The following is a 27289-nucleotide window of genomic DNA, read 5'->3' on the forward strand; positions in this document are numbered from 1 at the left end:
AGTGAAAAAATGACTGCTCCAAGGTATAGTTGAGAATGATTTCATTGTAGATAGGAAAGAAAGTACAGCCATAGGCATCTGGAGCTGTTCAGACTGAACTGGGCTGAGATGGGGTATGGAGAGCAAGAGAAGAAGGGAAGAGAGAAGAGAGAGGGCCAAGAGGAGGGACCATAAGCCAGCAACAAGACAGCACCTGGCTGGAATGGCTGGGTTATATAGGAATCAGAAGATGGGGAAGAGAAGCAAAGTGCCTAGGCTGGAGAGACAGGGTAATGGATGGGTGGTAAGAAGAGCTGAGTTCACAGGGACTGACTGAACCTTTTGGCCAAGGAGTGCTTTGGTATGCTAATAGGGAGTACAGTGAGTTTAGCCATTTGTCCTCAGTTTCTTTGGAACCTGACACTTGACACATGCATGAGCGGGTCTGCAAGTAGGCAGGTCACAGCAAAGCAGCAAAACTTTACGTCTCGAAAGCTAGCCAATGGCACTCTTATTTCTTAGAATGTTGGAAGCTAGTGGTCTGCCAAGACTAGTCATAAAAATGTTAGTTCTAACAAAAGGATGGGCTTCCAATGGGGTTTCATTGCTGTGAAGAGACACCATGATCAAAGCAACTCTTATAAAATACAACATTTAACTGGGGCCTGCTTAGAGTTTCTGAGGTTTTTGTCCATTATCATCATGGAGGGAAGCATGGCAGCATCATAAGCTGTGCCTGGCCTGCTCTTTGTGTAGCTTATTTTCATGTTGGGGAGATAATCAGCTGACAAATAATATATCCCTACACACACACACACACACAGAGAGAGAGAGAGAGAGAGAATACCTAAGACTATGTCCATGACTTTTGTTTATTCTATTTTTTTCAGGGGCCTTCCTGAGGTGCCTTCTCCAGCACAGAGAGGATAGCCTGGAAGGTCTTTTCAGACAGGGCAGCCAGAGGATATAAGGAGTAGGCAAGGGGAGGGGGTAACCCAGGCACAATGTCAGGGAAATCTTGCAGCTGAGTTACTTGCAATCTGGCCATTTCTGTGGCTCTGACTAGCAATCAGGCCATTTCTGCTGCTCTGACTGACTAGAGAGAAGGTGCTTCTTTATTTATAGAGGTTTCACAGAACAGAGACAGACCAAGTGGTACAGAATATATGTTTGACTTTTCATTATATGTCCAGGGTTACAAGTTCAGTCACAATTATAAAATATAAACAGAACAGGTTCTTCTTCTTTCTTTCTTTCTTCTTTTCTTCTTCTTCTTCTTCTTCTTCTTCTTCTTCTTCTTCTTCTTCTTCTTCTTCTTCTTCTTCTTCTTCTTCTTCTTCTTCTTCTCCTTCTTCTTCTTCTTCTTCTTCTTCTTCTTCTTCTTCTTCTTCTTCTTCTTCTTCTTCTTCTTCTTCTTCTTCTTCTTCTTCTCCTTCTTCTTCTTCTTCTTCTTCTTCCTTCTCCTTCTCCTTCCTTCTCCTCCTTCTTTCTCCTCCTCCTCCTCCCCCTCCTCCTCCTCCTTCTCCTCCCCCTCCCCCTCCTCCTCCTTCTTCTTCTTCTTCTTCTTTTTCTTCTTCTTCTTCTTCTTCTTCTTCTTCTTCTTCTTCTTCTTCTTCTTCTTCTTCTTCTTCTTTTTCTTTTTCTTCTTCTTCTTCTTCTTCCAATAACTCCTGTTACTCGGGACCCACATGAAGACCAAGCTGCACATCTGCTACATATGTGCAGGGAGGCCTATGTCCAGCCCATGTAAGCTCTCTGACTATTGGTTCAGTGTCTGAGAGCCTCCAGGTATCCAGGTAAATTGACTCTGTTGGTTACTGTTGAGTTCCTATCCTTCAACACTTCCAGGAAAGTCCCCAAGCTCTAGCCAAATTTGTCTTTGGGTCTCTGTATCCGTCAGCCTCTGGGTGGAGCCTCTCAGAGAACAGCCATACTATGCTCCTGTCTGCAAGAATAACAGAGAATAATTAGTAGTTTCAAGAATTGGTGCTTGCCCATGGGATAGGTCTCAAGTTGGGCCAATTATAGGTTGGCCATTCCCTAAGTCTCTGCTTCATTCTCCATCCCTACATTTCTTTTAGGCAGGATAAATTTTGGGTTAAAGGTTGTGGGTGAGTTGGTGTCCCTATTTCTCCACTGGGGTTCCTGCCTGGCTACAAGAGGTGGCCTTTTCAGATCCCATATTCCCACTGCTGTGAGTCTCAGCTAAGGTCATCCCATTGATTCTGGGAAGCTTCCCTTGTCCCAGGTCTCTGGCATGTCCTTGAGATGCCCCACAGCAACCCCAGCCAGCTAGAGATTTCCATTCACTTTCACAGCCGGCCATCTGGTCATCTCCATTGTCTCTCACCAAACCTGATTATGAAACCTTCCCATTCCCCTCCCCATTCCTCTTCCATGCAGTTCCCTCCTTCCATCTGCCTCCTAGGACTATTTCATTCCCCTTTTTAAGTGAGATTCAAACATCCTCCCTTTGGCCTTGTTTAGCTTCTTTGGATCTGTGGAGTGTAGCATAGGTACCCTGTATTTTATGGCTAATATACACTTATACATGAGTATGAGTACCATGAATGTCATTTTGGATCTGTGTTATCTCAGGATGATTTTCTCAAGTTTTATCCATTTGCCTACAAAGTTCATGATGCCTTCGTTTTTAATAGCTGAATAGTATTTCATTGTGTAGATGTACCACATTTTCTTTATCCATTCTCCAGTTGAGAGACATCTAGGTTGTTTCCAATTTCTGGCTATTTACAAATAAGGCTGCTATGAACATACATATTGAGCAAGTCTAGTATACCTGTAGTATATAGTGATAGTGAGACATCTCTTAAGTGTATGCCAAGCAATGATTATAGCTGGGTGTTGAGGGACAACTTTTCTCAGTTTTCTGAGAAACATCCAAATTGATTTCCAAAGTGTTTGTACAAGTTTGCACTCCTACCAACAATTGAGGAGTGTTCCCATTGCTCCACATCCTTGACAGAATGTGCTATCACTTGAGGTTTTGATCTTAGCCATTCTGATGGCTGCAAAGTGGAATCTCAGGGTTGTTTTGACATGCATTCCCCTGATGATTAAAGACTTTAAACATTTCTTTAAGTGCTTCTCGACTATTCAAGATTCCTCTTTTAAAAATTGTCTGTTCAGCCGGCCGTGGTGGTGCACGCCTTTAATCCCAGCATTCGGGAGGCAGAGGCAGGTGCATTTCTGAGTTCTAGGCCAGCCTGGTCTACAAAGTGAGTTCCAGGACAGCCAGGGCTACACAGAGAAACTCTGTCTTGAAAAAACAACCAACCAACCAACCAAACAAACAAACAAACAAACAACATTCCCCCCCCCACACACACACACATACAAAAATTCTGTTTAGCTTCGTACCTCATTTTTAAATTGGGTTATTTGTGATGTTGCTTCTTTATAAATTTTGGATATTAGCCCTCTGTTAAATGTAGGATTGGTGAAAATCCTTTCCCAATCTGTAGACCGCTGTTTTGTCCTATTGCCAGTGTTCTTTGCCGTAGAGAAGATTTCCAGTTATGTGAGGTCCCATTTACTACTTGCTGATCTTAGAGCCTGAAACATTGGCGTTCTGTTTAGGAAGTTGCATCCTGTACCAATGAGTTCAAGGCTATTCCCCACTCTTTGTCCTGTTAGATTTAGTATGTCTGGTATTATGTTGAGGTCTTTGATCCACTTGGACTTCCAGTTTTGTGTAGGTTGCTAGACATGGATCTATTTGCATTCTTCTACATGCAGGCATCCAGTTAAACCAGCACCATTTGTTGAAGATGCTTTCTTTTTCCATTGTATAATTTTGGCTTTGTAAAAAATAAAATGTCTGTAGGTGTGTGCATTTATTTCTGGGTCTTCAATTCCATGGATCAACTGTTGGGAGCTATTAAGACAACTCTTGATCTCTAAATTGGGCCTCTCCCCCCCCAAGAAGAAAAAGGGGTCAAAAGCGGGACCGACACACCAATTCCGAGAATGTTTCAGCCCTAAGCCATCGCCCGATGTCCTGACCACACCCTGATACCACCAAGTTCCTGCTTCCCCGTGTAGCTGCCAAAAGAAAGAATTTCTATTGCCCCCTCCCATAAGTACTTCTCCTTTTGCTTGTATTGCCCTACCCCTCCCACTGATAAGTATCTGTACTTCCCCTTTTGCTTGTGCATTTAAGCCTTGGGTCTTTCTCAAAATACGGGGCTTTGATACATTGCAGAACGGTTTCCGAGTCGTTATTCGTACAAGGCCCTCGTCTCTCTCTACCCTCCATTTGGTTCTTATGAGGAGGTCCCCTCGTGACCCTCGAATAACTGGACCTGCTGGACGGGTAAATCAACCTGTCTGTTGATATACCAATACCATGCAGTTTTTATTACTATTATTCTTTAGTAAAGCTTGAGATCAGGGATGATGATACCTTCTGAAAGTCCTTTATTGTTCAGGATTGTTTTAGCTATTCAGGGCTTTTTGTTTTTCCACATGATGTTGAGAATTGTTTGACCTTGCTTTACCAGGGTAGCTATGCTCTGAAGGAATCATATTATCCTGGCTTTTGTTAACTGTGCTCTTTACAGGGCCTTTAGCCATCTGAATGCCTTTAGTCTCTGGATGTTCCTATTATATTAGGTATTGGGAGGAGGCCTAACCTTGATGATCCTGGTAAAGAAGGCCTCTGATGGGCTTTATGGTTCAGGATCAGCAGGTCTGATGAACGTAGGCTGATAGGTGGTAGGAGAATGTAGGTCCACTGGGAATAGCAGGTGGCTCAGGGCATTTGAGAGTGCCCACCCTGAACTGTTTATTTTATTTTATTTTCCACCCGCACTCACAGACTTTATTTTCAGTACAAGCTTTCTAGTGCTACATTTTAATCAACATATTACATTTAAAATCTTGATTTCTGAATGAGTCTCTTAGTACAGTGCAACATGATGGAGTGAACTGCTGGAGACCTCTTGACAGCTACAGGGAAACGCTTGATTTAAAATATGATCAAGATGAGACTGTATCAGAAGCGCTGTGACACTACGCGACTCTAGTGGTAGGCAGGTAAGGGACTTTTCATTAGTGGCCATTCATAATTTTGCCTTTAGAAACTTGGAAGAAATTTCATATTTGAGTTTCAAATGTTCGAGTAAATCCAGTTGCTTTTTAGCTTCTTCAATATCACCTTGAATCGCAGAAATAAGTGACTCTAAAGAATCAAAGTTTTTTTCAGGTCTGAGATAGCCAACAATGGCCACATTGAGAATTTCCCCATAGAAGTTCGCTTTAAAGGTATGGATGATGTGGGTTTCCATGGACTTTTTCACATTCTTATAGTACGGGTTCCATCCAATGCTCACCACCATTTTATGGACATCGCCGCTCCCAACGCTGGCCCAACCATAATAAATGCCAGTGGACAGACACATCCGCTGGAAGATTGTCTACCACTTGTTCAGGAAAATTGGCTGTGGGGATGCCCAGTTGCTTGGAGCCCCGGCCGAAGCCACGCACCACCTGGCCGCGGCAGAAGAACGGCAGGCTCCTCATGAAGCTGATCTCGGAGGACGCGGGCTGCTCCTCGCTCTGTGCCTGCAACGGAGTTCCGTGAGTGCGGCGCCGGGGCCGGGACCAGCTGGGGGAACCGGGGGAGCTTGGCCGGCGGAGCGAGACACCCGCCGGACAGCAGCCAGCCGTCAGAACCCAGCGGCCGCTCGGCCGGAACTCTTATTTTATTTTTTTATAGAGTAGCAAATACTATTACCTAATTTCTATTACTGTAAGTTTTATCATCTATGCTATAAAGTAGGAAATGTTTCTTTTAATCAATCTGTTTAATTGACTAAGTTTTATTCCTTCAGAAATTTACCCTGTATGACCTCCTATCCTTAAACTACATTTTTAGAGACCTCTAAGCCTATAATAAAAAGAGATCTTGAGTCAGTAAACTAGTCTCCTGGCCAGTCAGAGTTTATCAGTTGTCTCTGTCTACCCTGCACAAATTGTATGTTCAGGAGCTGATGCCCCAAGAGGATTCCTGGAGTAATGGCCTCATCTAGCTATGTACTCTTCTGTGCGTAATGATCTCCAGGGCATAAGGAAGACTTCCAAGTAGTGGCCAGATAAGGTTAATTTTAGGATTTTCCTAAAAAGACTCAGACATAATTTTTTCTCAGGAAAGAGTACAAATTGAATCACAAAGCAGAAAGTCCCCAATAACGCAACACACAAGGGCCAAACCCCAAAAGTTAGAAATTGAAGGACAACAGTTGCAGCATTCTGCTCAGTTTTGCTGGAACTGTGTCACACAGCATGCTGGCTTCATGACACTCACCATTTCCAGAGAATATGACTGTGAGTTATTTAATTTTGGGTAAGCATCCTATATTCAATCTTCCTCTACAATTTGGGAAGGACCTATATTTTAAAAGCCTGTAGTTATAAAATGGCCACAGACTCCAATCTGTGGCTATCCCATGTCTCTGCCTACATGCATGCATCCAGACACTGTACTATGTGAGAAATATCCCATACATCTCTGTTGGAGTACAGCCCAGCATCTGACTTTCTCCAGTATTTATCCTGTCCATGCTAGCTGTGGCATCACTCTTTTTTTTTTTTAAGATTTATTTATTGATTATATGTAAGTACACTGTAGCTGTCTTCAGACACTCTAGAAGAGGGAGTCAGATCTCTGTTACAGATGGTTGTGAGCCACCATGTGGTTGCTGGGATTTGAACTCTGGACCTTCGGAAGAACAGTCGGGTGTTCTTACCCACTGAGCCATCTCACCAGCCCCGTGGCATCACTCTTCTGGGATTGGTTTCTGTGTCTGCTTTAGATTTTGGTGTGGGTTTGCTATTAATAACTTTGGGACCAGTTCTCACTTCAGAAGTGATTAGACATGATAGTTCTGTGGCCTTTGTTGACCTAGAATAAAATCAACCAAGGTAAGAATAAAGAAAATTGCATCAATTTGGGACTAATTAAGATTGCAGTCTGGATAAACACAGATTCAGGCAATCTTGAATATGTGCCCTAAGGCTCAAGTACATGTTAAATTTGTTTTATAGCTTTAAATTCTAAGGAGATTGTTAGTGGCTTACTAGTGAGCCAGGAGTTAGAACCTGTCCTGGCAAAAGCTAAAATGTTTCATAAGAAAGGAATTGGCTGTGGTATGGAAAGTGTCTATTGTACTGAATGTCAGCAAGCCAGCAAACTTAAATAACGTTGCAAAGGACAACTTTTTTTTTGAACAGAATATTACCCTGTAGGCCCTCATTATTCCATAACTCACTATGTAGACAAAGCTATCTTAGAACTCACAGAAATCTTCCTGCCTCTGCCCTGCGTGTGCTGAGATTAAAGGCCTGTGCTATCAGGCTTAACTTCAAAGGATAACCTCTAACAAGGAGTGTTGGCAGCCTGGTTCAAAGGTACTTTGGCCATTGCATCAACTTTGATTAGCAGTGGCCTCCTTGTTCTTTTTAAAAATTTTAGATATGTTTATCATATTAATTTATAAGTGTTTTGCTTGCTTCTATATATTACATCATGTGCATCATGTGCATGCCTGATGCTTGCATAAATCAGAAAGAACAGACTAGAATTACAGATGGTTATGAGATGTCATGTGGGTGCTAGGAATTGAACCCTGGTCCTCTGGAAGAGCAAGTGCTCTTAACTATTCAATTAACTTCCAGTTCTGACTGTCTTTCAAGTGCCTAGAACAATGTGTCTCCATGTTTTCTCTTTCTCTTGACATGATATTCTGCATCCTGTGTGACTTGGATCCTGGAACCCTGGCACAAATGAAGAAAGGACAGACATTCAAACACACATGCAATGAAGCTGAAGTTGGTAGTCTTTGCACACACTAATCAGTCAATAAATACTCATACCCATACTTCCTTTAGATTAGGAGTCTTAGAGTCCTGGGCATTCAACAATGCACATTTACCCAGGACTCCACTCATTCAAGGATTCTTCTGCTCCACACAACAATGCATCATATGACATAGAATGCCAGGAAAAATGTATTGTAACATCCTTTGGGTCTACCAGGAGACAAAGCTCATATGCTTGTCTCTTCAACTATATTCTGAACCCTTGAAGCAAGCAGCTCTGAGCCACTGATCCCTTGATCTTTCTGCTATTAGTTGGTATTAGAGTTCAGAGGACACCTGCAGAGGGGTTCCAGGTTCTTGTGTCCCCAAACAAGGAGCTAAACAAAGACACAGCTAAGCTTCTTGCTGTGGAAGCAGAGAGGGTTGTTTTTCTAATTCATAATTTTAAATTGAAAGTATGGCAGAATAATTAGGATATAAGAATTAAGAAAATACATGAATTATGTTAATTTTACTTATTTATCTTTACATAATAGCTACTGCATAATTTGTTTAGTGCCTTAGTTTTTAAAGAGTATGCAAGACCTGGGGGAAAGTGGGCCAAAACATAGGGATCAAGTTAGTAGCTCAATAGCCCTTCCATACAAAGATTTTGGTTTTGTTTGTTTATTGTTTTTGTTTATTTATCTTAGCACAGAGGTTTCAGCTCATTTCCCTGACACTAGCTGTTCCTTCCATGTTCTGTTACATGGAGTTCTACATGCAACTTGTGTCCATAGTTGAATGTGTGCTTTAGCCAGGCGTTGGTGGCGCACGCCTTTAATCCCAGCACTCGGGAGGCAGAGGCAGGCAGATTTCTGAGTTCGAGGCCAGCCTGGTCTGCAGAGTGAGTTCCAGGACAGCCAGGACTACACATACAAAAAAACAAAACAAACAAACAAACAAACAAACAAACAAAAACCAAAAACAAAACAAACAAACAAACAAAAAAAACCCTGTCTCAAAAAACAAAACAAACAAAAAAAGAATGTGTGCTTTAGCCACAGGTAACTCAGCACACTCTGTAGGGCTTCTTACCTTTCTTACCTTGTATCAGTGAGAGCAGCCTATGTCCTTGGGACTAGCTGAATTTAATAGGATTGGATGAAGTGGGGAAGTTCCAGCTTTCTTCCATTTCCACCAAACCTGGGTCTACCCTTGCTATGTCCTAGGCTGACCTTGAACTCAGGAATCAGTCTGCCTTTGTATCTTTCTGACAATCTGGCTCATAATGTTCCTTTAGATTCATGAAGCCCCCCATACTTCATCCTTATATTTTGCATAGTCAAAAATTTTTATATATTTTGAACTCATGTATTTAGAATTCCTTCACATAGCTTCAAAGACTATTCTGAAGGTCTCAGCATTTGCCATTTTGCTTAGACAGTAGCCATACCTTCCCCTCCTGGATTCATTGTCTCAGATTATCATGGAGTCATTTAGGTTAACAGAGAGATGTGAAAATACATATGTTATTAAATAAACAAGCCTTGTGCCCACAGCAGCCATTGACACTCATGGAGGCTCACACTTGGGCCCTGTCCTAGGGGTAGAAATCATGTCACTCTGTCTCCACTAGGGCCACACTGGACTACTTTTGGGAGTTGGTTCTCTTCTTCATCCATGTAGGTCTCTGCTGTAGAAGTGTTATCAGACGTGGAAGGAAGTACCTTTTACTGCTAAGCCATCTTGACCACCCAAATTGTATGTTTTATCTAGATAATTGCTTATAGTTTCTACTGAGTATCAGGCTTCTAATTAGAAACTTAAAAGAGTCAAAGTTTATGGAAAAAATTTTCCCTCTCTCAAGGTTTATGGAGCTGTTATGCAACCTCTAAAATTTAAACAGCTCGTTGTTCACATTTGATGTAATTGACCTTCAGAATGTTCAATAACTATACATGGAAGCAAAACCAATTAGTATGTGGGATTAAAAGAATAGCCAAGAGGCTGGAATAGTAGTTAGGAGTGTAAACTTCCCTTGTAGATGATCCATGTTTGATACTTAGCTTCTTTGTGGGGTAGCTCACGAATGCCTGTAACTCCAACCTACAAAAGATCTGACTCCTCTAGCCTCCGAGGGCACCTAGATATATGTTCACCCAAACAGACACAAGCACATGTACAAACACATGATTAAGAATAAAATTGCCGGGTGTGATGGTGCACGCCTTTAATCCCAGCACTCGGGAGGCAGAGGCAGGCAGATTTCTGAGTTCGAGGCCAGCCTACAGAGTGAGTTCCAGAACAGCCAGGGCTACAGAGAGAAACCCTGTCTCGAAAAACCAAAAAAAAAAAAAAATAATAAAAGAATAAAATAAATCTGGCCAGGTGTGGTAGTAAATGCCTTTGATCCCAGCATTCAGGAGGCAGAACCAGGTGGATCTCTGTGAGTTCAAGGCCATCTTGGTCTATAAAGTGAGTTCTAGGACAACCAGCACTGTTAGACAGAGAAACTGTGTCTTGAGAAAACAAGATGGGGCTAGAGAAATAGCTCAGTGGTTGAGAGCAGTGACTGCCCTTCCAGAGGTCCTGAGTTCAATCCTCAGCAACCACATTGTGGCTCACAACCATCTGCAATGGGATCCAGTGCCCTCTTCTGGTGTGTCTGAAGACAGTTACAATGTACTCATATATAATAAGTATAATAAATAAATAAATAAATAAATAAATAAATAAATCTTTAAAAAACAGTACCTTTAAAAAAAGAAAAAAGAAAAAACTAAGTTGGGCAGTGGTGGCGCATGCCTTTAATCTCAGCACTTGGGAGGCAGAGGCAGGTGGATTTCTGAGTTCAAGGCCAGCCTGGTCTACAGAGTGAGTTCCAGGACAGCCAGAGCAATACAGAGAAACCCTGTCACAAAAAAACAAACAAAAAAACTAGATGGATAGACAGATAGATAGATAGATAGATAGATAGATAGATAGATAGATAGATAGATAGATAGATAGATAGATAGATAGATAACATAAGTGGAGAAAGCATCGGCTAGATCATCCCTCCACAGCACTATGTTAAACATAAGAATCCTTGAAAGACCAGTTCCACAATTTTTGAAACAAGCTTTAATTAAATACTGGCCAGGATGATGGACTTTGGCCAGGACCATTCCAGAGTTTCCAGAAAATGGTCACATTTTGCGGAGGCTTTTAAAGGCAAACCCATAAGGCTTCCATATTTCTCATCAGGACCAATTAGGGGCAAACATAGAGCCTCATGTGCTTTCTGCTTGTATAACTTCCACCTACATCCAGTCACATGTTTTCTGCTTGTGTATCTCCTGCCTACATGTGCCTACATCTAACCAGTGGCAAGCATACATCTTTATGTTTTCCTGCTCATGTACCTTCCACCTACATGTGACCAAGCACATCTGGTACCCTTGAGTTAAACAAACTTGTTCAGGGGAGCAAAATTATTATCTCTCATAACCAATTTCCTCCAATATTTCAGGAAGTAACTGACCTTGAGCAAGGGGCTTATAGGTCACAGGCATTTTTGTTTCATGGATCTCTTAGGCACAGTAATTAAAACTTAATAACCTTGGCTCTCACAAGTGCTTGTGCCTTGTGCCTCTCACAAGTTGTGCCTCTGTTTACCTAAACAGAACCAGGTCTTCTAGATTAAATGTTCATAATATCAATTTGTTGTCTTTTTTATTCTCAAAAGTAAGCAGAGTCTACATAATGCTCAGTGATAACAGTACCATGTGAATAAACAGGACTGTGCAATTGAAGTTCTCAAAGATAGTCAGTGGCATAGGACACTTGTGCTTGAGCAATCAACTCCCTAGGTTACACATTCTATAACACTGCACACTCACTTTGATGTTGTTTTATATATGTAATTTATATATTACATATACATTTGTTTATTTTTTTCTAGGCATGATTTCTCTGTATAGCAGTCCTGGCTATTCTGGCACTTATACTGCAGACCAAGCTGGCCTCAAACCCACAGAGATCCACCTGCCTCTGACTCCCCTGGTTGGCGTGTGCCACCAGGCCCAGTTGAAATTGTTGGTTTTAAATCCTAGAAATTTTTTTGGACCCTAAGGATAAACAAAAGAAGTACAATTTGTAGTATATTACAATGATGCAATTGATGACTACATTTCTTTTTTTTTCTATTTTACTTTTTTTTGGCCAGTAGTTTGGTTTATATACATAAATATTCTTTGCACAATACAAATTGTAACATGTTAAAGACTAATATTGCTGATACTTGAAAAATCAATCTCAACCAGATTTTAAGTAGCATCCATAGACTTACTCTTTTTGAGGTTGAAGGACTAAGTTATTAATTATTGTTCAGTAACAATCACCTGATTTTCTCCCATAAGAATTATAAGCTACATTTATAAGGCATAGCTCCAATTATGAGATAAAATTTATATTTTTACTTTTCTAAATTAAACACAAGAAAGAATGAAAAAAACAAGAGTGGCTTTTAAATGAGGTTAAATCAATTTTGTATCAGTCTCTGAATTGTCAGCTACATAGCAGAAAACTGACAGAAGAATCCTCTACATTCTTTGTGGTCTACACAGAAGACTGGGCTTTATTTAGTGGCTTGATTTCCCTGGTTTACTCAGTGGAACTCAGAAAGTCATCATCCTTGTACTGTGCTTACTGTTTCCAGATAATTCACTGAACAGACTTAATTTTATGATGGAAATGATGAAGAACAGGCCTAATGTAGGTGTGAAAGTGTATTTCCTGCCATCTACTCCTCTTGGGTGAATTTGCTTCCTTTTGTTCTAGAGCTTTTAGATGTGCTATCAAGCTGCTAGTGTATATTCTCTCTAGTTTATTTTTGGTGGCACTCAGAGCTATGAGTTTTCCTCTTAGGAATGCTTTCATTGTGTCCCATAAGTTTGGGTATGTTGTGGCTTCATTTTCATTAACCTCTAAAAAGCCTTTAATTTCTTTCTTTATTTCTTCCTTGACCAAGGTATCATTGAGTACAGTGTTGTTCGGTTTCCATGTGAATGTTGGCTTTCTATTATTTATGTTGTTATTGAAGATCAGCCTTAGTCTGTGGTGATCTGATAGGGTGCATGGGATAATTTCAATATTTTTGTATCTGTTAAGACCTGTTTTGTGACCAATTATATGGTCAATTTTGGAGAAGGTACCATGAGATGCTGAGAAGAAGGTATATCCTTTTGTTTTAGGATAAAATGTTCTGTACATATCTGTTAAATCCATTTATTTCATAACTTTTGTTAGTTTCCATGTGTATCTGTTGAGTTTCTGTTTCCAGGATCTGCCCATTGATGAGAGTGGGGTGTTGAAGTCTCCCACTATTATTGTGTACAGTGCAATGTGTGCTTTGAGCTTTACTATAGTTCTTTAATGAATGTGGATGCTCTGGCACTTGGAGCACAGATATTCAGAATTGAGAGTTCATCTTGGAAAATTTTATATTTAATGAGTATGAAGTGCCCCTCCTTATCTTTTTTGATAACTTTGGGTTGGAAGTTAATGTTATTTGATATTATAATGGCTACTCCAGCTTGTTTCTTGGGACCATTTGATTGGAAAAGTGTTTTCCAGCCTTTTACTCTGAGGTAGTCTCTGTCTTTGTCCCTGAGGTGGGTTTCCAGTATGCAGCAAAATGTTGGGTCCTGTTATGTAGCCATTCTGTTAGTCTATGTCTCTTTATTGGGGAATTGAGTCCATTGATGTTAAGAGATATTAAGGAAAAGTAATTGTTGCTTCCTGTTATTTTTGTTGCTAGAGCTGGGATTCTGTTCTTGCAGTTATCTTTTTTAGGTTTGTTTAAGGATTAATTTTGTGCATTTTCTAGGGAGTAACTTCCCTCCTTGTGTTGTAGTTTCCCCTTTATTATCCTTTGAATGGCTTGATTCCTGGAACAATATTATAAGAATTTGGTTTTGTCATGGAATACTTTGGTTTCTCCATCTATGGTAACTGAGAGTTTTGCTTGGTATATTAGCCTGGGCTGGCATTTGGGTTCTCTTAGGGTCTCTATAACCTCTGTTCAGGATATTCTGGCTTTCAAATCTCTGGTAAGAAGTCTGGTGTAATTCTAATAGGCTTGCCTTTATATGTTACTTGACCACTTTCCCTCACTGCTTTTAATATTCTATCTTTATTTAGTGCATCTGTTGTTCTGATTATTATGTGTCAGGAGGAATTTACTTTCTGGTCACATCTATTAGGAGTTCTGCAGGCTTCTTTTATGCTCATGGCATCTCTTTCTTTAGGTTAGGGAAGTTTGCTTCTATAATTTTGTTGAAGATATTTACGGGCCCTTTAAGTTGAAAATCTTCTCTCATCTATACCTATTATCCTTAGGTTTGGTCTTCTCATTGTGTCCTGGATTTCTTGGATGTTTTGGGTTAGGATCTTTTTGCATTTATCATTTTCTTTGATTGTTGTGCCCATGTGCTCTATGGAATCTTCTGTACTTGAGACTCTCTCTTCCTGGGCTGGAGAGATGGCTCAGTGGTTAAGAGCACTGACTTCCAAAGGTCCTGAGTTCAAATCCCAGAAACCACATGGTGCCCTCTTCTGGTATGTCTGAAGATAGCTACAGTGTACTTAGATATAATAGTAAATAATTGAGAGAGAGAGAGAGAGAGAGAGAGAGAGAGAGAGAGAGAGATCTATTGTTCCTGATTTCTTGTCTAGGATTTCTTTCTCCAGAGTTGTCTCCCTTTGGGTTTTCTTTATAGTTTTACTTCCATTTTTAGATCTTGGATGGTTTTGTTAAATTCCATCACCTGTTTAATTCCATCACCTGTTTGGTTGTGTTTTCCTGTAATTCTTTAAGGGATTTTTGTTTTTTCTCTTTAAGGACTTCTACCTGTTTAGCAGTGTTTTCCTGTAATTCTTTAAGTGATTTTTGTGAATTCTCTTTCAGTACTTCTACCTGTTTGGCAGTGTTCTCCTTTATTTCTTTAAGTAAGTTATTAATGCCCTTCTTAAAATTCTCTACCAGCATCATGAGATATGATTTTAAATCTGAATCTTGCTTTTCTGGTGTGTTGGGGTTTCCAGAACTTGCTGTGGCGGGAGTACTGTGTTCTGTTGATGCCAAGTGGTCTTGGTTTCTGTTAGTAAGATTCTTACGTTTGCCTTTTGCCATCTGGTAATCTCTGGTGTTAGAAGTTCTAGCTTTCTCTGGCTGAAGCTTGTTGCTCCTATGATTCTCTTAGCCTCTGTCAGCATTCCTGAGAGTCCAACTCTTTCTTGAGTCCCCAATGGTTATAGCTCTCTCTGCAGGCAATCTCTCCTCTGTCAGAGAAGGTGCACAGAGGTCTGGAGCTCAGATCTACCTCTTGGCTGAAGATGAAGGCCCGAAGGGACCCTGTCTAAGAAGCTCTATTGTTTCTGTGGCTCTCGAGCTCTCCTGTGCAGACTGGACTCTGATAGACCAGGATATAAGATCGAGTCTTGGCTGATCTTAACAATTAAAACAGAAGAAAGAAAGTAAGAAAGAAAGAAAGAAAAAAAGAAAGAAAGAAAGAAAGAAAGAAAGAAAGAAAGAAAGAAAGAAAGAAAGAAAGAGAGAGAGAGAGATAAGAAAGAAAGAAAGAAAGAAAGAAAGAAAGAAAGAAAGAAAGAAAGAAAGAAAGAAGTCTTTTAAAAAAACATGATCTTAAATACCCAGCAAAAAGTTATAGCCAAATGTAGAACAACTGGTAAAAATGTAGAACAAACAATGAAAGAATACCAGATTTTTAAAGAAGACAAGCCTCTAAATGTAGACCAGGAATAGGGCAGGAAGGAAAATCAGACACTGAAGCAATTTCCTTGGAAATGTCCCTTTCCCTATTCTGTGTCTTAGTTGTCACTTACCACTGTCCAGTTCTGTATTTTGGATTATACCAGAAAGTGCCAGACAGCATGAAGAGTCTAGGGATGTTAGATCAGACAAATAACTTGGCAGTCTATGGTCATAAAGGACAAAGACAGTCTAAGACAATCTGCAACATTTCTCCTCTCCCAAAGCAGGAATTCTAATCCTTCAGCCCTGTAGAATTTTTAACATAGGTGTGGCTGCCCCTCTAACCCCAACTTTAGTTCATATGCTTGGGCCACTTGAAAAACAGGACTGAAGAATAAATCTTTGTGACATGGAACTTAGACTACCCCAAGATATATATAAACCTGCGGGGCAGACTACACCCAAGTGGTGACAATTATCCGTAACTGGGAGGGCAAAAACTGCAGCAGAAACAACCAGTGTGAGAACCATCTTGTACCTGAACTGTGACTGCAACAACAGACCTTTTCAGGATGAACTTGCAGGACCAGAACTAAGGCAATGATCAACAGACCACACCTTAGTTACACAAACCTCTTGCCTCCCTGCCTGTAATGCCTATGTAGATCAACTTCCTGCCTCTGCCTCTTGAGTGCTGGTATTACAGGCTAACACCAACATGGACAGCTTCTCCTGCCCTGTTTTACTTTATCTAAACATAAAGCTCTTACAGGTACCCCAAAGACAATTTCAGGGTCACAGAATCCCTTTATTGCTTCCTCTTATCAAATGTGGACATGATGAATAAAGCGCTTTTCACCTAACTTCTTACTTGAAATATTAGTGCCAGGTGTTTGAGCCTAGAGGCTGCTGGACCCCAGGCTCTGCCTTAAAAACTGTAGTTACATTAGTTTTACATTGGTAGGTACATCAGTGCCTACCAACACCATCTTTTTCCTTTTTTAAATTTCTTTTATTTTTTTAAAGTCAAGCTGTTGCCCACCTCCCAGTCCCAGTTCCTTATCCCATTCCTCCTCCCCGCAGTCTCCAGAGGGTGTCCCCCACCAGACATCCCCCAATACCATCTTAAATCAAGAAAGTGTACCCCTAACACCAAAATGGGAATAAATGTGGTCATAATCCACCAACAAAAACCAGATTGATCTCAAAGTGCACTCATTCTTCAAACATGAATCCAAACAAGACTTTTTCTACATCTACCATCACTTTTGTAGGAACTTTCTTGATTTAAGATGGTATTGGGGGCCAGGCAGTGGTGATGCATGCCTTTAATCCCAGCACTTGGGAGGCAGAGACAGGTGGATTTCAGAGTTCAAGGGCAGTTTGGTCTACAGAGTGAGTTCCAGGACAGCCAGGGCTACACAGAGAAACCCTGTCTCGAAAAACCAATAATAATAATGATAATAAATGATATAAAATAAAATAAAAATAAAAAAGATGGTATTGGGGGATGCCTGGTGGTGGGGGCTTCCTCTTGGAGACTAGGGGGAGGAGAAATGGGATAAGAAACTGTGGGAAACCGGGCGTGGTGGCGCTCGCCTTTAATCCCAGCACTCGGGAGGCAGAGGCAAGCAGATTTCTGAGTTCGAGGCCAGCCTGGTCTACAAAGTGAGTTCCAGGACAGCCAGGGCTATACAGAGAAACCCTGTTTCGAAAAACCAAAAAAAAAAAAAAAAAAAAAAAAAGAAACTGTGGGAAGAGGGATTGGGAGGAGGGCAACAGCTGGACTATTAAAAATATAAAAGTAATTAAAAAAAGAAAAAGATGCTATTGGTAGGCACTGAAAAGTGATTTAAGTAAGGAGAAATAACAGCTTAAATATGGGCATCATAATGTTGAGTAGTAAGTGCTTATTAATTAAAACTGTCCTTTAAATTATTAAAATTAAATTTTAATAACTTGTAAAATATTAACATTGAGTTCAATTAATTTACTAATAAAGTTAGTTTACCAAGTGACCTTACATCAAATAATTTAGTTATCCTTATTTATGGCATGACACAATATATTAAGACTATAGATTAGAGCAGGGGGTTGGAGAGAGAACAAGAAGGGAGTATATGTCTAATCTCTGGGGATTAATCTCAGTCACAAAGTAAAATGTACTCTGGAAATCATGGCAGTGTCCACAGCATTGATGCTGGATTCTCTCAGTGAAACTGGCTGTAGGGATACCTTAAGTATGAAACAGAAAGGCAGGAGTCTTCACTCTATAATCTATCAAAACAGAAAGTCAAAATTAAATGAAACATTTTTTACAGGTCGGAAAGGAAAAAGAGTCCCAGAGAATCAAAGTGACTTTCATAATGTCACAAAGGGAACTAACTGAGGGACTTGAACAGAAATTTTCAGACAGGCTCCATTGACCTTTTGTGATGCCAGGCTGCCTGCAAAAAAATCAGTCAGTCCACTGTCTTTCTGTTTAGAGGAGGCCTGCTTTACAAATGTGAGAAACTTGCTAAGACCATTTGTGGCTTTAAGAGCCTCCTCTGCCTCCATCTACATATCTACTGTCTGCCTTCTGCCAAGCCACAGAGCAGTTTGAAGGACAGCTTCAGCATTCCTACAATACAGGGCTGTGATTTTGCATTGGTTCAGGAATGTTTGCATGTTCTTTTTGTTTCACATTGGCCCCATGCATGTACTCTAAGCTTCACTCTTAGCTTTTTTTTTTTTAATTATTATTATTCTAGGGAACATAGTGGATCACAACAGTAATCCCAATGTTGAAAGGCTCTGGCAAAGAGATCAAGAGTTCAAAGTCCACAGTGGCTTCAAGACCTAGAACATCCAGGCTTGATGATGCATACATGTAGTACAGCACTCAGGAGACTGAGATAGGAAGATTGTTATGAGTTCAAACCCACCCTGAACTACATATAGCTATAGTAATAGGCCAGCTATGAATATATAGTAGAATCCTGTATCAAAAAACTAATATAATATAATATATATTTTGAAAAGGCAGTGTGGTTCAGTTGTTAGGATGTTTGTCAAATAAACACAAACCTTATGTTTGAAGCCCAGCATCACATACACTTAACGTGATTGTCTACCCAGAAATTCAAGGTCATCCTTAGTTAGATACTACATTTGAGCCCAACCTAGGAACATGAGATCTTGTCTCAAAATAAATGAGGGGTTGGAGAAATGGTTCAGTATCTACACCATTTACTAATGTTCAGCACTCCCATAAAAGCAGGGTGGATATGATGGTCTGCCTGTAATCTCCCTGCTTAGTGGGCACAGACAGGTCATTCTCAGGCTACACTGGTTGTTATCATTAGGGTTTCTACTGCTGTGAAGAGACACCATGACCACGACAACCCCTAAAAAAGAAAGCATTAAATTGGGGGGTGGCTTACAGTTTAGGGGATTTTCTCAGGGTTTGGCATTACCCTGAGATTATTCCTTTCCCTAGAGTAGCATGTATCAACTGGCAAAGACTAACAATGGCATGTATTTTAAGTCAAACTACTACATGGTTCAACATGAGCATATGAAAGGAAAGACTCATTAGGTTTATACATTGGCAATTTATGAAAAAATGAAAGCAGGGCTGGCCAGAAGGTTCAGCCTGGAGACACACTTACCACAAAGCTTGATTACCAGAGTTTGATCCCCAAGATCCACAGGGTAAAGCGAAGGAAATAACTCTCACAAGTTGACCTGTGACCGCCACACTCACTGTGGCAAGGGTGCAGCATGACCTACACACACATAATGAATGGGTATCATGAAGAAACATTCTAATAGAATGAAAGCAGTCTTCCCTTCAGAACTTCTAGTTTGTTGTAATCATAACCTATCTGGGAGGATGCAGATGTCTCAGCTGCATGCTGATTGCTCTGTCTCATAACTATACTGAAAGCATTTCAGGAAAAGAAGCCAAGCTCTTGGGATGGCTCATGTTATAGTGACCTTCCTTTCCCATGTAGCCTTTTCCTTACTCACAATTTACATCAAGCTTGGTGATAGAGGTTTTCCAGACCTGCACAGAGCAACATGGCTCCCATTTATCTTTGAATTGTCTTAGGCCCCATCCAGCTTCAATGTCTCCATAGATACAAAGGCTAAACAATATACAACTTTAAAACATTGGTTATTTCTGCAATTCAGATAGAAAAATCTGACAGCCTGAGAGTGTGGTCTGGGGTAGCAGTAAGATGCCCACAGCTGGCCTGCCCAGAGGTGACAATATGCTTTGCTGTTCCTTCTTTGCCTGTGGCCTCTCATCTCAGGTGAACCTCTGGTGCAGTCCTGGGAGTCCCAGGAGGAACAGTCATATATCAGTATTAGTATAAAATGGTGTTCAACAATGTAAAAATGTGAAAAATTGAAAGGGGTTTATTCTTCACTTATTTGTATTTGTTGTTCTGGGGATCACATTCAGGGACTCTGATGTGCTAGTCAAGCACTCTACCACTTCATATATCCCCCACCCTCTTTAAAAATTACCTTTTTCATTTTTGATTTTGAGATAGGATCTCCTTAAACTGCCCCTCCTAGTGGAGAGCTTATTCTACAGGCCCAGGAAGACCTTGAGGTTGCCACCTTTTTTCCTTAGCCTTGAAAGTAGCTAAGATTAGAGACTTAAGCTAGCAGTCCCATCAAAATCAGAAGTTTGTTGCTTTGAGGCTGGTCTTGACCTCCTCCTCCCTCACAGGCTCCTGTGTGCTGAGCTTCCTGTGTAGGAAGGATCTGTTTTGAGATGATATTCAAGAAACTTTACAAAGTGGATCATAAACCCCACAGGTGGTCTTAGCTCTAGAATTACTTATAAATATTTGCATTAAAAATGCATTATTTTTATACTCTCTGGATTAGAAATATTGTTTTATTTCAGCCCACCCTAGTGGCTCAAGCTTATAATCCAATGTAAAATGAAAAACTGTTAAGCAGGACCATTAAGATGGTAAAAGTGGGGCCTGGAGAGATGGCTCAATGGTTAAGAGCACAGACTGCTCTTCCAGAGGTCCTGAGTTCAATTCCCAGGAACCCCACGGCAGCTCCTAACCATCTGTAATGGGGTCTGATGCCCTCTTCTGGTGTGTCTGAAGAGAGCAATGGTGTACTCACATACATAAAATAAATAATCTTTAAAATTAAAAAATAAATAAATAAAAAGATGATAAAAGTGCTTACTGCCAAGCCAGGCTACCTGAGTTTAACCCCTAGAACAATGGGGGTCAAAGAAAGAACCCACTCCCCGGGGTTGTTCTCTGGCTACCACACATGCACTGTAGCATACACACAGATGCTACATCCACTCCAGTAGTGACAAGCGCGACAAACCTGGGTGTTGTCCTGAGGCAAAAAGTTCACGGAAACTTAGTGTCCTGGAATCGTGGCATCCTGTATAAAGAATGCTCCAATGTCCTTGCTTTAGTTGGTAAATGGATCTGTGTGCTTTCCCTTAATATTGCTTTATTACAAGTGCTCCTAAGGATTGATATTTTCACATATAGCTAAGTTAGATTCTAGGCAGTCCTTGATCCGAACCTGGGCACAGATAGCTAAATCACTGCCCTACACAGAAATTTACCATTATCTAGAAAGAAGGAAGTTTGTGGCCTAAGAAGGAACCAGAGTAGATACTTAAAAGTATAGATAGCTGAGTTACACCCATACACAAGTATTTACGATGGCCTAGTGGGAAGGTGGACTATACAATAGACTAGAGTAGGAACTATGGCAAGGGCACGAAGCCCTTGCCCCTGGCTTCTAAGATTAAGTGGACCTTAGGTGGAGCTGTTTTTGATCCCAGTTGTTAACATTGAATTTTATCCCAGTTTGTTCCTGCCAGTTCTTCCATGTTTGCATTCCTCTGTTTTGTGTAAGAATCCCGTAACCTCTTTGTACCTTGTCGGTCTGTCACCCAACTTCTCTATTTTCTTCTGTATAAAAAATTTGATGCTCAATTTGACAAATTACATTCAGATCCACACTCCCTCGTGTCAAGTCTGTCTGTCAATGTCCGCCGACTCCTTGCCCACCTGCGACTAGAGACCTGTTCCACGCAGACAAGGGACCGAGAGGGTCTGCAGCACACAGATACTCACAAATGAAAAGGAGAGGGTTTGGATTCAGATAATAGTATACTTAACTCTCTTGCATGTAGCCCTGGGTTTGATCTCCAGCCCTACATAAACCAAGCATGCAGGATGTAAAGGTAGGAGAATCAGGTGGGTAATCCATGACTATACAGACCAGCGTTAGATATATGAGACCATGGCTCAAAAAAATGTATAAAAGTAGATAGGTAGATAGTCTTAGACACTGACATCAAATTGTAGAAGGGGTAGAAAGGCCTTGTGCACACAGATAAGCACTGGAGATTCCAGGAAAATCAAGCACACAGCTTATCTCTTCAATGGAATAAAAAGATTCATCCTGGTGAACCTTTACTGTCTCCTAAGACAGGCTCTGCCCTTATCTCCCACAATCTATGTTTTTATTTCTCTCAGACCCTTTCCCCTAAATCGTGTACATTGCTTTAGACATTAAAACCTATTCTTATATCACTTGTGCTTTAAATAGTTTAAGTGACTTGTTGACTTGTATGCTGTTCTAGCACCAGGACAATACTGGCAATACCTCAGTCAAGATCTCTAGACTCTAAAGATTTGGCACTGTCTGTGAGTCAACAGTACTCATTTTTGTAAAAGAAGCCAGATGTAGTTTGTAAAGAATGTAAGTATGTCTTAAATTGTCATATATTTGGGACTGAATTGTTATCAAAAAATGTTTTATCACCCCAAAATGTGATGTGCTTAAAAATAGCTAAAATAAACTGATTTGGGTCAGACACTCTAGAAGTCCTGATCTGGGCTTGGTTACAATAAAATTCTGTCCAGTTGCATTCTTCTTGAAAATCCTTTTCCCTGCCTGCTGTGAATCCTGCAAGGAACCCTTAATTCTAATTTCATGATGCAGGATTTTACTGGCCACCTAGCCCATCAAACTTGACTTTCCTTATAGAAAGTTATTATGCCCAAGCTTTCTCTTATTAATATCCTAGCAAGTTTTGATATTTTTTGAAATGTGATTTTGCTCTGTGCTATCTCAGTCAGTATAACTAACCATCACACAGATTGCAGCTTACACACAAACACTTTTTAGAAGATGTAGAACCTTTAAAGTAGAAGCAGATAAAGTACTTGAAGTAACAAATGAAACACAACTCACAGACATCACAGCCAGCACCATCTATCAGCCATCTATCAGCCATATCTATGTTAGGAATCACACATACTCTATAAATGTCAAAGGACTAAAATGTCAGATTATGGATGGCCTTGCTTTTCTTTCTTTCTTGACAGGCCCTCAAGTGGTATTCCAGGCCAGTCAAGGACTCATAATGTATTTTAGGCTGGCCTCCAGTTTACAGCCTCAGCTTCTACAGTGCTAGCTGGTGCTAGATTTCAAACCCAGAACAAATGCACAACGTACCTATTTAACATATTCAAGCCGACTAAGATCTTCCTGCATCCTGCTACCCTACTTGCTACAGGGTTGTCATACCCTGCCCCCACCCTGAGTTCTCCATCTCTAGGGGATGAGCTGCCCTTCCCTTCGCTACTCTTCTCTGAGGTTAATTTTCAAAGCTGAGACAACTGGCTGACTTGCCTATTTATCATATCAAGCTGGCCAGGTTACCAGGTTCTCCCAACATCCCTCAGTCACTTTCTACCTGTTACAAGGTGTGGCTAGCATTTTATAACCTCTACCCTGAGCTCTCTTACACTGGGGCTTGGATGCTCTCTGCCCTCTATAATTCAGCCATCGTGGTTACCCACTCCTCTTTTGTACCTTTGGCCTCTTGGCTGCTGCACTAGGTTCCCCTCTCTCCCTTGCCCTCCCCTTCTCTCCACAGGTTCAGGGTCATAAATACTGTTGACTCTCCCAGATGTCTCTGCCTCTGGCTATGCTCTCCCACAAATCTACAATAAGCCTTTTCCTCCACCATTCCTAGAAGTGGTCCCGATTCCTCTTCCTTTTTATTTTCCTTTTTCATTCAGAATCAACACCTAGCTAGTGTTCTTTACATTTATTTTTTTTACTGCTAGTCCTTTTATTCTCATTGTCTAAATCCAGTGAAAACTGACGTAGGATAATTTAAGTCTTAGGTCCTTTTCTGTTGCTGTGATAAAACACCATGGCAAAGGTTCATATAGAAGTACTTTGTTGCTCTTCCGGTCAGAAAAGCACCGGGGCAGCTGGGGCGCAGGGTCGGCTGACACTCGCCAGCTACCCACAACACCCGCCACAGGATCTTAAGACTTCTGGTGAGTGGAGCACAGCTTCTGCTCCAATCCAATTGCGCGGGACCTGAGACTGCATTAGTTAGGGAAGCAGAAACCAGCCTGAGTAGGACCACAGGCCTCATCCGGCTGGATCAGCGCCGGGGTAGCGGGAGCGCAGGGTTGCCTGACACCCGCCAGCTACCCACGACCCCCGCCGCAGGATTTTGGGACTGCTGGTGAGTGGAACACAGCTTCTGCTCCAATCCAATTGCGCGGGACCTGAGACTGCATTAGTTAGGGAAGCAGAAACCGGCCTGAGTAGGGCCACAGGCCTCATCCGGCCGGATCAGCGCCGGGGTAGCGGGAGCGTAGGGTTGCCTGACACCCGCCAGCTACCCACGACCCCCGCTGCAGGATTTTGGGACTGCTGGTGAGTGGAACACAGCTTCTGCTCCAATCCAATTGCGCGGGACACCCCCGCTGCAGGATTTTGGGACTGCTGGTGAGTGGAACACAGCTTCTGCTCCAATCCAATTGCGCGGGACCTGAGACTGCATTAGTTAGGGAAGCAGAAACCGGCCTGAGTAGGGCCACAGGCCTCATCCGGCCGGATCAGCGCCGGGGTAGCGGGAGCGCAGGGTTGCCTGACACCCGCCAGCTACCCACGACCCCCGCCGCAGGATTTTGGGACTGCTGGTGAGTGGAACACAGCTTCTGCTCCAGTCCAATCACACGGGACCTGAGACTGCTCTGGTTGGGGAGAGAGAAATCCGGCCTACATAGGGCCACAACCCTCTTCCGGTCAGAAAAGCACCGGGGCAGCTGGGGCGCAGGGTCGGCTGACACTCGCCAGCTACCCACAACACCCGCCACAGGATCTTAAGACTTCTGGTGAGTGGAGCACAGCTTCTGCTCCAATCCAATTGCGCGGGACCTGAGACTGCATTAGTTAGGGAAGCAGAAACCGGCCTGAGTAGGGCCACAGGCCTCATCCGGTCGGATCAGCGCCGGGGTAGCGGGAGAGCAGGGTTGCCTGACACCCGCCAGCTACCCACGACCCCCGCCGCAGGATTTTGGGACTGCTGGTGAGTGGAACACAGCTTCTGCTCCAATCTTTAAACAGTGACAACGATAACAACTAACCCCAGAGATTACCAGATGGCGAAAGGTAAACGTAATAATCTTACTAACAGAAACCAAGACCACTCACCATCATCAGAACCCAGCACCCCCACTTCGCCCAGTCCAGGGCACCCCAACACACCGGAAAAGCTAGACACGGATTTAAAAGCATATCTCCTGATGATGATAGAGGACTACAAGAAGGACTTTAATAACACACTTAAAGAAATGCAGGAGAACACTGCTAAACAGGCAGAAGACAATAAAGAGGAAGCACAAAAATCCCTTAAAGAATTGCAGGAGAACACTGCTAAAGAGTTACAAATCCTTAAAGAAAAACAGGATAACATAATCAAACAGGTAGAAGTCCTTACAGAAAAACAGGAAAACACATCCAAACAGATGATGGAAATGAACAAAAACATACTAGACCTAAAAAGGGAAGTAGACACAATAAAGAAAACCCAAAATGAGGCAACACTGGAGATAGAAACCCTAGGAAAGAAATCTGGAACCATAGATACGAGCATCAGCAACAGAATACAAGAGATGGAAGAGAGAATCTCAGGTGCAGAAGATTCCATAGAGAACATCGGCACAACAATCAAGCTAATGTAAAATGCAAAAAGATCCTAACTCAAAACATCCAAGAAATACAGGACGCAATGAGAAGACCAAACCTACGGATAATAGGAGTGGATGAGAATGAAGATTTTCAACTCAAAGGACCAGCAAACATCTTCAACAAAATTATAGAAGAAAACTTCCCAAATCTAAAGAAAGAGATGCCCATGAACATACAAGAAGCCTACAGAACTCCAAATAGACTGGACCAGAAAAGAAATACCTCCCGACACATTATAATCAGAACAACAAATGCTCTAAATAAAGATAGAATACTAAAAGCAGTAAGAGAAAAAGGCCAAGTAACATATAAAGGCAAGCCTATCAGAATTACACCAGACTTTTCACCAGAGACTATGAAAGCCAGAAGATCCTGGACGGATGTTATACAGACACTAAAAGAACACAAATTCCAGCCCAGGCTACTATACCCAGACAAACTCTCAATTAACATAGATGGAGAAACCAAAGTATTCCACGACAAAACCAAATTCACACATTATCTCTCCACGAATCCAGCCCTTCAAAGGATAATAACAGAAAAAAACCAATACAAGGACAGGAACCACGCCCTAGAAACAACAAGAAGGTAATCCCTCAACAAACCTAAAAGAAGACAGCCACAAGAACAAAATGCCAACTTTAACAACAATAATAACAGGAAACAACAATTACTTTTCCTTAATATCTCTTAATATCAATGGACTCAACTCCCCGATAAAAAGACATAGACTAACAAACTGGCTACACAAACAAGACCCAACATTTTGCTGCTTACAGGAAACTCATCTCAGAGAAAAGGATAGACACTACCTCAGAATGAAAGGCTGGAAAACAATTTTCCAAGCAAATGGCATGAAGAAACAAGCTGGAGTAGCCATTCTAATATCTGATAAGATTGACTTCCAACCCAAAGTCATTAAAAAAGACAGGGAGGGACACTTCATACTCATCAAAGGTAAAATCCTCCAAGAGGAACTATCAATCCTGAATATCTATGCTCCAAATACAAAGGCAGCCACATTCATTAAAGAAACTTTAGTAAATCTCAAAGCACACATTGCACCTCATACAATAATAGTGGGAGACTTCAACACACCACTTTCACCTATGGACAGATCATGGAAACAGAAACTAAACAGGGACACAGAGAAACTAAGAGAAATTATGAATCAAATGGATCTGGCAGATATCTACAGAACATTCTATCCTAAAACAAAAGGATATACCTTCTTCTCAGCACCTCATGGTACCTTCTCCAAAATTGACCACATAATTGGTCACAAAGCAGGCCTCAGCAGATACAAAAATATTGAAATTGTCCCATGCATCCTATCAGATCACCATGGACTAAGGCTGATCTTCAATAACAAAATAAATAATAGAAAGCCAACCTTCACGTGGAAACTGAACAACACTCTTCTCAATGATACCTTGGTCAAGGAAGGAATAAAGAAAGAAATTAAGGACTTTTTAGAGTTCAATGAAAATGAAGCCACAACATACCCAAACTTATGGGATGCAATGAAAGCATTTCTAAGAGGAAAACTCATAGCTCTGAGTGCCTCCAAAAGGAAACTAGAGAGAGCACACATTAGCAGCTTGACAACACACCTAAAAGCACTAGAACAAAAGGAAGCAAATTCACCCAAGAGGAGTAGACGGCAGGAAATAATCA

At 41.4% G+C, this 27289-nt stretch overlaps 1 pseudogene; it reads right to left on the reverse strand.

Moving 5' to 3' along the window:
• Nucleotides 1–4805: 4805 nt before the first annotated feature.
• LOC110304739 (riboflavin kinase pseudogene) lies at nt 4806–5552 on the reverse strand (annotated as a pseudogene).
• Between the last annotated feature and the right edge of the window lie 21737 nt (nt 5553–27289).

Source organism: Mus caroli, unplaced genomic scaffold, assembly GCF_978045245.1.
Source record: "Mus caroli unplaced genomic scaffold, Mus_caroli_1 scaffold_1, whole genome shotgun sequence".
Lineage (NCBI taxonomy): Eukaryota > Metazoa > Chordata > Mammalia > Rodentia > Muridae > Mus > Mus caroli.